Source organism: Lepisosteus platostomus, chromosome 5, assembly GCF_059453375.1.
Source record: "Lepisosteus platostomus isolate fLepPlt1 chromosome 5, fLepPlt1.hap1, whole genome shotgun sequence".
NCBI classification, from domain to species: Eukaryota; Metazoa; Chordata; class Actinopteri; order Semionotiformes; family Lepisosteidae; genus Lepisosteus; species Lepisosteus platostomus.
The window spans coordinates 40,563,528-40,575,128 of record NC_142615.1 but is presented as its reverse complement, the minus strand read 5'-3'; the positions used below and the strand labels follow the sequence as shown (position 1 = coordinate 40,575,128).

The window sequence follows — 11,601 nt, the reverse complement described above, 5'->3', positions numbered from 1 at the left end:
AAAGCGAAGTAAACTCTCTTCATTGTCTTATAGTTTATCAAATAAAACAATTTCTTACTTTCTTAATAATTTCTTACTATAGATAGATGATTTATTGAATTTTAACAAAATCACAATTACAAACATTTGGGGTTAAACTGTTATTCACATTCTCTAATAAAGAGAAACGTTAGTGTTTTCCAGTGTGTGAGTCAAAAAATGTGTCAAAAAATAACAAATAAAAGTTATATGAATTGAACTGTTCTACTTTTTAGGCTTGCATAGTCTTATTGATATTTCAGTTAAATCTTTTCTTCTGTAGTAATTTCAGTTGATATTATATTAATCCTGATTTACAATTTTTGGACATGGTTCATCTTAAATAATTTGTAATACAATTTTCAGTTTTGGAAAATTGCGCCCAGAAGCTACTAAAACTGGTAATGTTTTCATAATGTGTAATGTAATAGTAGCATTTGGGTGGAAAACAAAGAGTATTTCTTGGTATGAATCCCAAAACTTCAGATAAAGCTGTCAATACATCATAGATTTCTACTCCATCAATATCAGCAGTGTTATCACTACCGAATGCTAAATATAGATCCTGGCAATACTTTGTGAGATCTTCAAAAGAAAATCCAAAATTCTACTGAAGCAATCAAATTTATATGTTTCTTTTCGATCCAGAAGAGGATCGTTCCTCTCAAAACTCAAAACATGCCTGTCTTTTCTTTTTTTCAAGGACAAATGGATTATTGAGGTGTAAAGATGGGTTCAAAAACCAAAATCATCTGCTATTGCTGCTGTTTCTTTGATAGTTTCATCAAATCCTTCAACTGATAATCGATATCAAGGAATAATATCATACAAATTGTGGTTTTCTGTTAATTGCCAATTTTATTGTAATTACATCTTCATTTACAGATGTCTTGCATGTATCACAAGGTATAATAGTCGCCGTGCATCCTCAGCATCCTTTGTGACAAAAGTACAAAATAACAACATTTATGGTTACTTCTATATTAAAATGAAGGTAAATATACCAAGATATTAAAATACAATTGTACAGTGCTAACCTAATAATGCCTGTGAAGTTTTCCAACACATTTGAACTGTAATTCTGAAATATTATATCTGAGAATGCAAAGAGAGTACAAAGATCAAATTCAATCAGTGAAAATACAACAGTAGTTCACTAAACTAAGTTTCTTCCCTGAAATGATTTGTTTGCGAAGCACCAAGCACCCTTGAATGGATGACGGAAATCAAATATACAGATGGATTGAGAGTGTGCTTTCCAACTTTTGTGTAATATTTTCCTTTGTCTTCACAATCTGGATAATATTAAAAGGAGTAATGTCAGTGTAAAACAGCATTCCTTCTTGGGGAACAACGGTTGTGTTCCATATTTCTAATTATTTTGGTTTCAAGATCGCAATTTAGTGTGAAACATAAAAGCCAGCTGGAAAATCTGTTACACGTCATTTACAATGGCCTTTCAACTAATAGCCCGTGCAGGGATCAAACCCCAGCTGTTGGTACGAGTTTCGTAAGGCTCTGCAACATGCAGATGAGAAACTAACCTCTGCTTCTTCATTATATACACAGCGAGCTATATTTACGAGCTTACTGCCCCCTACAGGCTCTGTATTTGATTGTGGTACAAGACCGCCTGTGGAGAAATGAAGTGAGGAGGGTGTGTTCATTAAAAGGCTCAGCGTCCCTGGGAGGGCTCAAAACACCACCTTTTTGGTTAACACCCGAGCCACAAAGACTCATGTACAGCTTAACACGTCTCGGTCTCAGTGCAAGTGATACACTCCGTAAAAGTTTTGGCGATCCATTTGTTTTTAAAGGAAAATCACCAACAGCGGCCGAAATTTATTGGAGTTTTTTCATTCTATACTGCGATTTCTGAAGGGTACCCTGTGAAAATACGAATTTGACGAGAAGGGATGGACATATAAGGTCAGAAGGCTGGGGAATTGGACCTTATGGTGAAGGCTGCAGGTTCAGCAGCAGAACCTGTTCAGTATCAGTTGACTCCCATGTACTTAAAACACTCAGACGTGCTACCGTTGCACCATGGGGTACTTAATGAAAAAAAAAACAATCAGTGTTCCTGGATCTGTTGTCGAGAACAATACCTGCTCAAGAGCTGCGCAGCAAGAATAAAATGTGGTCTGGGAAGAAGAAAGTCATTTTGGAAGAGCGGCACACCTCACAAGAGGAAAAAAAAATTTGCGACGCTGATGGGGGCTTAAAAGTAGCCCCCGTGATCTCGTGGCGCAACCGAAGCGCGTCTGACTTCATATCAAAAGGCTGCGTGTTCAAATCACGTCGAGGTTTTTCAGGTTCTGTTTGTGCTGAACACAGAATTCACACCATGTAGTTGAGTTCTATCTGTACACCACATAGATAATCTACACAAAATAGAGTAATAAAGATCACGCATTTAGGAGCTCACGCAGCGAATACCCTTGAATACAAGATGTGAACACAACTCACATCTGCTAAACATCACCTCCGTCTTTAGGGACAGCTACATCAGAGATTGGAATCCTGGAGGTTTCAGATCTCCACTGTTTTATTACAGAGTAAAACAAACCTGAAAGTTGGAGATTTTAAGGACACTTGTGTTTTGTTAAAAAAGTGTCTTAAACCTGAAAATGTAATTTGAAAAAAAAAAACAGCTATTGGACATTAGCTGGTGCTTTTTGTAACGATTTGCTATTTCATGCTGGAAAACAAAGAAAACAGACCCAACGTTCGCTTTCAGGTCCGGTTCATTAAATAATCTATTACTGAAGAGCCTGATTAAAATTTACACGAACCAGCTAGAAGTCGAACCTACAATCTTATGATTCGAAATCAGATGCGTTATTTATTAAAACTCTAGTATATCACATAACCTGAATTCCCCCGTAGTGTGCTCAGCGCCGCTACTAGTAATACACCGCTCCGTCTAAAATTTCAAAGTGAGAAACGTGTTTTCTGAATTTTTATGAGTTTTAAAATATAATCTCTTTAAATCAGACAAAGGGTTTATGTTTTGCACTGAAATTCCGATTGATTGAGAATTCAAAGAAAGACTGTTTTCTTCCACAATACCGTGAAATTATCACATCCACCAGACTCTCCAAGTTCTCCAGACCTTGCTGGGTGAGCATTTGCTCCGGTAAATAAGGTCACCTATCGTGTTAAATCATTTCTTCTCAACACAACAGTTCCTGGTGCACGTTTTCTCTATGAAAAAAGACATTTTTCCCCTTGCACGATTTCTCGTTTTTTTTTTATCAAAGCGTACAGAAAGAAGATAAAAGTAGAAACAGTGTCACAAAAGAACTCTGTCGCTGTTGGGATATGTCAGACGCATTGAACATGTAAAATGCTAGATAAAAGCCATTTTCACTTCGTTTCTCAGTGTCGGGGCTGCTACAGTACATCAGGAAAAGTAAGTATATGCTCAGTAGAGGGGTTGTCATATTTTGTCTGTTAATCAAACATAAACAACAATTAGGGACAATGGACAAATTCAAACAATTTGTGAAATATGAAATAGAAATCCTGCTTATCAGTGCAGAAGAAATACTGCCAGTTGGCAAGAAATGACAGCATTTTTTTTCTTTAAACAAAAACCTGCATAGGGAGATCAAAATCCACTTGAAAAAATCCACTTGAGACGTTTTCGTTGGGGAGGAGGGTTGTGGAAGGGCAAAAAAGTAAATCTGTTCCGTCACGAACGGCGAAGGTCGCAGGTAATTCACTCCTCTTGACTAGGTGGCGCTAGGAGGTGCAGAGAAGTTTATATCCGGTTGAAGAAACTCCTCTTTCTCAGCTCTGCTTCTCGATTGTTTTGAAGCTGCGACCGCGCAAACGAATGACGTCATTATATTGCGCGACCCTGCATGTATTTCACCCACGTGTGGGTTGACTGAATCATTTTCTTTAGATAAAGGAAGTTGTTGTTTTTCTTTAAAATAACTTCAGGTTCTGAATACGTAACGTCTTGTCGACTGTGTTTATGCTTGAACAGAGCACAGCCCTGACAACAGGATCTGTGAAGAATAAAAAATAAGTTGTTCTGTTTAAACTCCGGAAGTCAGCCTTTGTTTCTGACCGACTCTGAAGAAGGATGGCGGAGTGCTTGTTAAATCTGCAAACCCAGCTTGCCTCTTTCATGCACGTTTTGCTCAAATCGTTCGTGTATGAAGTGTCAGAAGTTTTTGGAAACAGGATGTCTGACTCTGAGGACGAGTTTCAAGACAAACTCCTCAGCGTCTCTCAGATCCTGGTGAGACGGGCCGTGATTAAAATCACACAGTGTGTGGAGGACAGTGTCGGGAGTGAAATGGCGCAGCTGAAGAAGGAAAACGAGAGCCTGAAGTGGAGATTGCAGCTGTGGGAGAAGGAGTTGGGAGGAGGAGGAGATCAGTGTACCCAGACGCTTCCCTGTGTAGTGACTGCAGGAATAAAAGAAGAAATGGACATGAAACGATTGTCAGGTCAGTGTGGTGACTTGTATGAAGTCAGAGTGTGTGTTTGTTAAAAACCAGTGTCTATAACTAACTCACTGCTGAGATTTTTTAAATAACAAACTTTATTTTAAAGAAAACATCTCACAATAGTAAACATTCTCATTATCAGTACGCGTTCTAACAAAGTATCAAACTGTCATCAAATAAACTTTCCGAAAGAGGTGAGAATATAGTGGAGAGATGCAGAGTGACGTGGGAAAGACATGTGTGTGCAATGGGATTCTTTATTGGAAACTGAACTGTTTTGTCCGGTTACGGTGCTGAAAACACCTTGTTCAGATTCAACAGTTGTTTCACTGAATCAATTTGTAATCCAACGTCATTAGGAAACAACATTTATTAATATTGTATTTACATTGTATTGGTCTAGATTTTTATATGTCTATGTCTACTAATGATTGTGTATATAAAAATATTTTAATTAGTTTAAGTATTACAGTCCTCCAGGGTCTGTGTCTGTGTCTGAAATATTAATCCAGTATGTCTGTATTAACCCCCCTCTCTCTCAGTGCAGTGTTAATGTACAGGAGTGTCTAGTCATTGTGTCTGTTTTAACCCCCTTCTATCAGTGCAGTGTTGATGTACTGTAGTGTCCAGTCAGTGTGTCTATATTAACCCCTCTCTCTCTCAGTGCAATGTTAATGTACTGTAGTGTACAGTCAATGCTTCTGTCCTCACCCCCTCTCTCAGTGCAGTCTTTATGTCCTGTTGTGTCCAGTCAGTGTCTGTATTAACCCCTCTCTCTCAGTGCAGTGTTCAAGTACTGTAGTGTCCAGTCAGTTTGTCTGTATTAACCCCTCTCTCTGTGCAGAATTAATGTACTGTAGTGTCCAGTCAGTGTGTCTATATTAACCCCTCTCTCTCTCAGTGCAAAGTACTGTTAAAGTACTGTAGTGTCCAGGCAGTCTGTCTGTATTCACCCCTCTCTCTCAGTGTAGTGTTAATGTACTGTAGTGTCCAGTCAGTGTTAACACCTATCTCTCAGTGCAGTCTTTATGTCCTGTTGTGTCCAGTCAGTTTGTCTGTATTAACCCCTCTCTCAGTGCAGAATTAATGTACTGTAGTGTCCAGTCAGTGTGTCTGTATAAACTCCTTTCAGTGCAGTGCTGATATGCTGCAGTGTCCAGTTGGTATGTATCTATTAACCCCTTTCTCTCAGTGCAGTGTTAATGTACTGTTATGTCCAGTCAGTGTGTCTGTATTTACCCCTCTCTGTCAGTGCAGTGTTAATATGCTTTTATTTCCAGTTTGTTGTCTGTTTAAACCCTCTCTCTCTCAGTGTAGTGTTAATGTACTGTAGTGTCCAGTCAATGTGTCTGTATTAACCACTCTCTTTCTATCTGCAGTGTTAATGTAAATGTAATGTAATTATGATATTATTACAGTAGACTTACTTTTTACATGGTAGTTAGGTTTCTGACAAAGCTAAATCAGAACACCCCCTTATACCAACTTATTCCGCTATGTTTAAACAACCCAAATTGATTGTGGGTGTACTAGTATGTGTGTGTAGTTTAAAGTTTTCAAGATCACATGGCCTCAGTTATCACTACTATGCTGATGATACTCAAATATAAATCCATACCAAACCTGACGTTGATGTGGATGTATTTAGTTGTATCTCCGATATAAAATCTTTGATGATTCAAAATGTCCTTCATCTTAACTGTGACAAGACTGAAGTCATGCTTATTGGCACCACCCATCAACTTTATAAAACCAGTGCTGTAACCCTATCTGTAGATGGTCTTGTACTTGAGCTTCAGTCTATATTGGAAACACTTGAGGATGATATTTGATGTTCGACCCACATGTGCAGCATGTTGTCTGAACATCTTTCATTCCCCTCAGAAATATTGCTTGACTATGCCCTATGTTATCACTAACTGTGGCTGAAAAGTGTTGTCTAATCTTGAATCGAATACTGTAAAGCTCTACTCTCTTCTAAATCCACATTGAACAAACTCCAGTATGTCCAAAATTTGGCAGCCAGAATCCTGACCAGGTCTAGTGCAAGTGTTCAGATTACTCCTATTCTGGAGTCCTTGCACTGGCTTCCTGTCAAGTTTCTTATCGACTGAACAATCCTCCTGCTCGCCTATAAGGCTCTCCATGGCTTGACACCTCAGTACCTGTCTGAGTTATCGCCCTACTCCCCACCTCCCAACCTTCGCTCTTCTAATTGTGTACAACTATTTGTCCCCCAGTCCTTCTACACCCTATGGGTGACATGGCCTTCTCCTGTTATGCCCCCAAGCTCTGGAACTCTCTCCCTAAGGATATCGGAGAGTCATCTTCTCTAAACTTCTTCAAATCCAGACTCAAAACCTTCTTCTTCAGAAGAGCCTTTATTTAACTGTTCTTTACCCTTCTGCTCCTACTGGACTTAGTACCACCATCTACTGTTTCCTTTAGCTGTGCATTCTCACCGTGCTTATATTGTGTATTTTTTGTTGTTGGCCTTTTTTAAAGTGCTTTGAGAAGCCACCTTTAAAAGTGCTATATAAAATAAAGTTTATTATTATAAAGGTCTCGTCCTCTTGTCCTGTGCTTACAGGCTCAGAGGCCAGTGCTCTCTCTGACGCTGGGGACAGGGCTCCTCTTGAACAGCAGCACAGTGAGGAGGAGTGGGTCTCCATTCTGATACAGGAGACAGAGCTCACTGCTGCAGAAGGGAAAGAGACAGTAAGTGAGCAGCACACAGAGAGGAGACAGAGTGTCAAGGATCTGGACTCTGTGCCCATGATGAAGACAGAGCCTGAGAGTGAGACATCTGGGCTCTTAGTATGTGATAATTTTACAGAGAAGATTAATAATCTGGACACGAACAATATTACACAAGGTTGTAATGAACTGGGCTGTGTCTCTGTACAAGAGCACAGTAAAGAACTGGATGTTTTAAATCTCACAGAACAGGACACAGAGCCCCAGTTGATTGACCCTGAAGAGCAGCAGACTGATGTACCTGGTGAAGAGAACAGTACTGAGTCACAGCACACAGAGAAGAGTCAGTACAGGGAGGAGCAACAGCAGCTCCTACAGGGCTTGATAATTAGGCATTGTTCTGTTCAAGTGGAGAGACTGTCATTGCAGAGTCTCAAACAATCATATGATCCCTTTGTATCTAATGACTTTACACACAGGTTTAATAATCTGATTACTGAGAAAATTGTTGAAAGTTTTAATGAACTGGAGACTATGTCTGTTCTTGGGCAAAGAGAGGAACAACTGAATGAACTGGACGGTTTAAGTCTCAGAGAGCTGAAGAAGGAGCCCCAGATGATTCACACTGCTGAGAAGCACACTGAGGGACATGGTGGAGAAAACAGATCTCAGTTTCAGCACAAAGAGCAAGACCATTCCATGGAGCATTGGCAGAATAAGAGTCCCCAGCATGATCAGGGGATGAGGAAGAATCAGTCAAGGCCTTGCTCAGATGGAGTGGATAAACTGCCATTATGGCACAGGGAGAAGCAGCGTTTCTGTCATTCTAGTATTTCAAAACCCTACCAGCACATTCACACAGGAGCGAGACCATTCAGCTGCAGTCAGTGTGAGAAGAGTTTTATTCAGTCAAGTGACTTAAAAAGACACCAGCGTATTCACACGGGAGAGAGACCATTCAGCTGCAGTCAGTGTGGGAGGAGTTTTAGTTGGTCAAGTAGCTTAATAGCCCACCAGCGCATTCACAGAGGAGAGAGACCATTCAGCTGCAGTCAGTGTGGGAAGAGTTTTAGTCAGTCAAGTACCTTAATAGCCCACCAGCGCATTCACACAGGAGAGAGACCATTCAGCTGTGGTCAGTGTGGGAAGAGTTTTAGTCAGTCAAGTAACTTAATAGCCCACCAGCGCATTCACACAGGAGAGAGACCATTCAGCTGCAGCCAGTGTGGGAAGAGTTTTAGTCACTCACACCTCTTAAAACTACATCAGCGCATTCACACAAGAGAGAGACCATTCAGCTACAGTCAGTGTGGGAAGAGTTTTATCCAGTTAGGTGACTTAAAAACATCAATATAGTCACCAGGTTTTTTATTTAATCATAGTCTTAGTCAAGTCAAGGTAGATATGTAGGTAGTAGCGTCAGCATGTGACATCCGAAGAAGGCTTCACAGCCGAAACATTTAATTTCTTCCCTTTTCAGCATGGAACAAAACTTTACTTGTTCCCAAAATGTCTATTAGTCATAGTCACTTTGAAGTCACCCACTTTTGAGTTCATCTGGTCAGTTAAATTTTGACTATACTCTTATTTACAGTTGACTAAAACAGAAATAGTTCTTGTCATGGAGTTTAATTTATGTGGATAAGAGAGGATATATATCAAATACAATAAATATTTATGCAATAAAGGGTAAATAATAAAGAATTAGATACTGTATGAATCTCTTTTAATAGGAAAATCTATTTTGGCACCATTTGTAATAATTCCATATATATATATTTTTTTCCAATGCAACTGTTTTTTTAAACAAGACAGGACAAGCAATATATACAGTGCCTTCAGAAAGTATTCATGCCCCATTGTTTATTTCTCCTTCTGCTGTGTTGCAAAGTCAAATTATTTAAATGTTTGTAGAAGCAATTCTCTATAATGTTAAAATGAAATTAAGTATTTATAATTCTGAAGACATATTTAAAATTAAAATGGAAAATTACTTAATTGATAAGTATTCACCCCCTTTGTTTTAACAACCTAATTTGGGTCAATTATCTTGAGAGATCACACTAAATACGTTGACAAGGTACACCTGTGTTCATTTCAAATTCACCAGTGTTCAATTGCTTGATTGCACAGTAAATATCACTGTCAGGTCTCGCAACTGAAACAGCAGATCAGATCAGACCTGCTGTCATGAAGACTGAGGAGCTGCCTTTGGAACTTTGAGATGAAGTTGTTAGGATGAAAAAACCTGGAGAAGGTTATAAAAAGATTGGCAAAGTTTTGAACCTTCCTAGAAGCACCGTTAAAAACCCAATGTAACAAAATAGGAAAAACATGGCACAACCCAGACACTACTAAGATCAGGCCCTCCTACCAAATTGAGCAACCGGACAAGAATGGTGATTGTCAGAAAAGTGACCAAGAGTCACTGATAGTTGCAGTGATAGGAACAACGTAAGACAGGGAAAAAAATGCTTGTGGTAGGAGGGGGATTTGAGCTCCTTTTAGAGACCAGAACACCTAAATGAGCTGGAAAGACACAAGTCCTTGAGTCTGGCGCCATTGAGCACTTGGCCAGCTGCATGAGTGATACAGGGAGCTGTGCTGAATACACCAGTAAACTGAACTAAACTGAGGTTCCTCCCTGAAACACATTGCTGGAGAAGCACCAAGTTGCCTATTGTATCCTACACGGATCACAGAAATCAAATATATGGACCATTCGGAGTGTGTTTCCCAACTTTAGCATAATATTTTCCTTCGCTGATGCCTTGGAGGAACAGAAACAACAGATTGTCTTCACAACCTTGGTTTCCTAATAAGGAATGAGGTCAGTGTAAGACAGTTTTTCTCTTTGGGGAACTGAGGTTGTGTTCCAGTTTTCTAATTGTTTAATTTCAAGATGGTCTGTGATGTGATGTGTAAAATATTAAAGTATAAAAAGAATAAAAAATAAAAGCATAAAAAGGCTAAATTTGTTGAAACAATACTGTTTCTTACTTTGATAAGTTACGTTTTTTTAACTAACTTTATTGTAAAGACTATTATTAAAATAATTTTAAAAAGCTCAAATTCGCATACTGGTATCTAGAAAGTGCAAAGCAGTCTAGCCCTTATACAACTTTCTGTGCTCACTGAATAGATCTTGAAACAATATAGTGGGTAGTCTATTATATTGTGGCAATAATAACCCTGTTTTGAAACCAGGTCTTGACAACATAAATTTCACGGAATTGATCTGCTGCCACATGTAATCGACTTTACAGTTTACACAGATGAGCACTACCCGAGCTTATTGGGACCGACATATTTCAAGCCAAAACGTAAAGGTCAGGGACTGCAGTATTTAATTTGAAGCGGAAATGTCAGTTTTCTTTAGGGGGACTGGCTTGAGACTTTTACTCATTGTGCTGTTCGGGTGTTCTTATTTAAAGTCGTATCCTTTACATCCTTGAATATTTGGCACCACAATGGTACCTTGAAGAACATGATAATGAACGTATTTGATTAAAATGAATTTCTTTCCTTTTTTGCGTAGATAATCCCAAGAGTGCATTCAACATATTCGCACCATTCACTAGGACTTAGAAAAACCCAGAGCCAATCTTCCCACATTATAAGTTGTTATTGCAAGAGAATACAGATTGATCAGTTCAAAACTGTTATTATTATTATTCATAGCGTCAAAGACTTCTTTATTAGCATTTTTTCTATACCAAAAACAAATTCAAGGTGTTCTTCTCGTTGTACTCCACCTAGATAATCTAAACAAAATCGAATGTCATAGTACAGGCTCGCACAGTGAGAATTCTTGAAGAATAAAACCACATTGCACATCTTCGGAACATCATGTCCAAGTTTAGTAACCGCAACATCAGAGATTTTAAGCTAAGAAATTTCAAATAGCTTTTTTATTAAAGTTTCAAGCAAACTTGAATAACTTTGCAAGAAACATTTCAAAATCTCAATTAAATCCAGTACGATCCCAATGGATTAATCTGGACTTTCTTCCTGCGATCCCGACAAGTTGGGAAACAATCTTATGGTTCTTATGGTAAGAAATATAACACGAGACCACACAGATTCTTAAATGCATCATATTGTTATTGACTAGGACACCGATGTGAATATGTGTTTGGGTTTTGATTTGCCGATTCTTGTTGAGAATTGGTGATTCACGATTAAAGTATCAGTAGCGTCGGAAAGCAGGAGCTCTGTTTCTCAGCGATCTTGAGATCTACCATGTAAAGCACAGTGTGAAGATCTGTACTAAAAAACACCAAGTGCTTAAGGTGACATCTTTTACCGTTGCAACTTTTCATCTCAGGTGTGCTTTTAGAAGGCATAGAAAGAACGGCTGTGTTAACACCTTCATCACACAGCAGAGTGGTGCAGCTGAAGTGTGCAGGGCTCATAACCT

General features: G+C 38.9%; 1 long non-coding RNA gene across 1 annotated transcript; it reads left to right on the top strand.

The window, feature by feature from the left end:
• The first annotated feature begins 3,855 nt into the window (after positions 1-3,855).
• LOC148666543 (uncharacterized) lies at positions 3,856-10,155 on the top strand. Its single transcript, XR_015936614.1, has 2 exons — positions 3,856-4,484; positions 7,075-10,155. It is a non-coding gene; the product is annotated as an uncharacterized LOC148666543 (long non-coding RNA).
• The last annotated feature ends 1,446 nt before the right edge of the window (positions 10,156-11,601 follow it).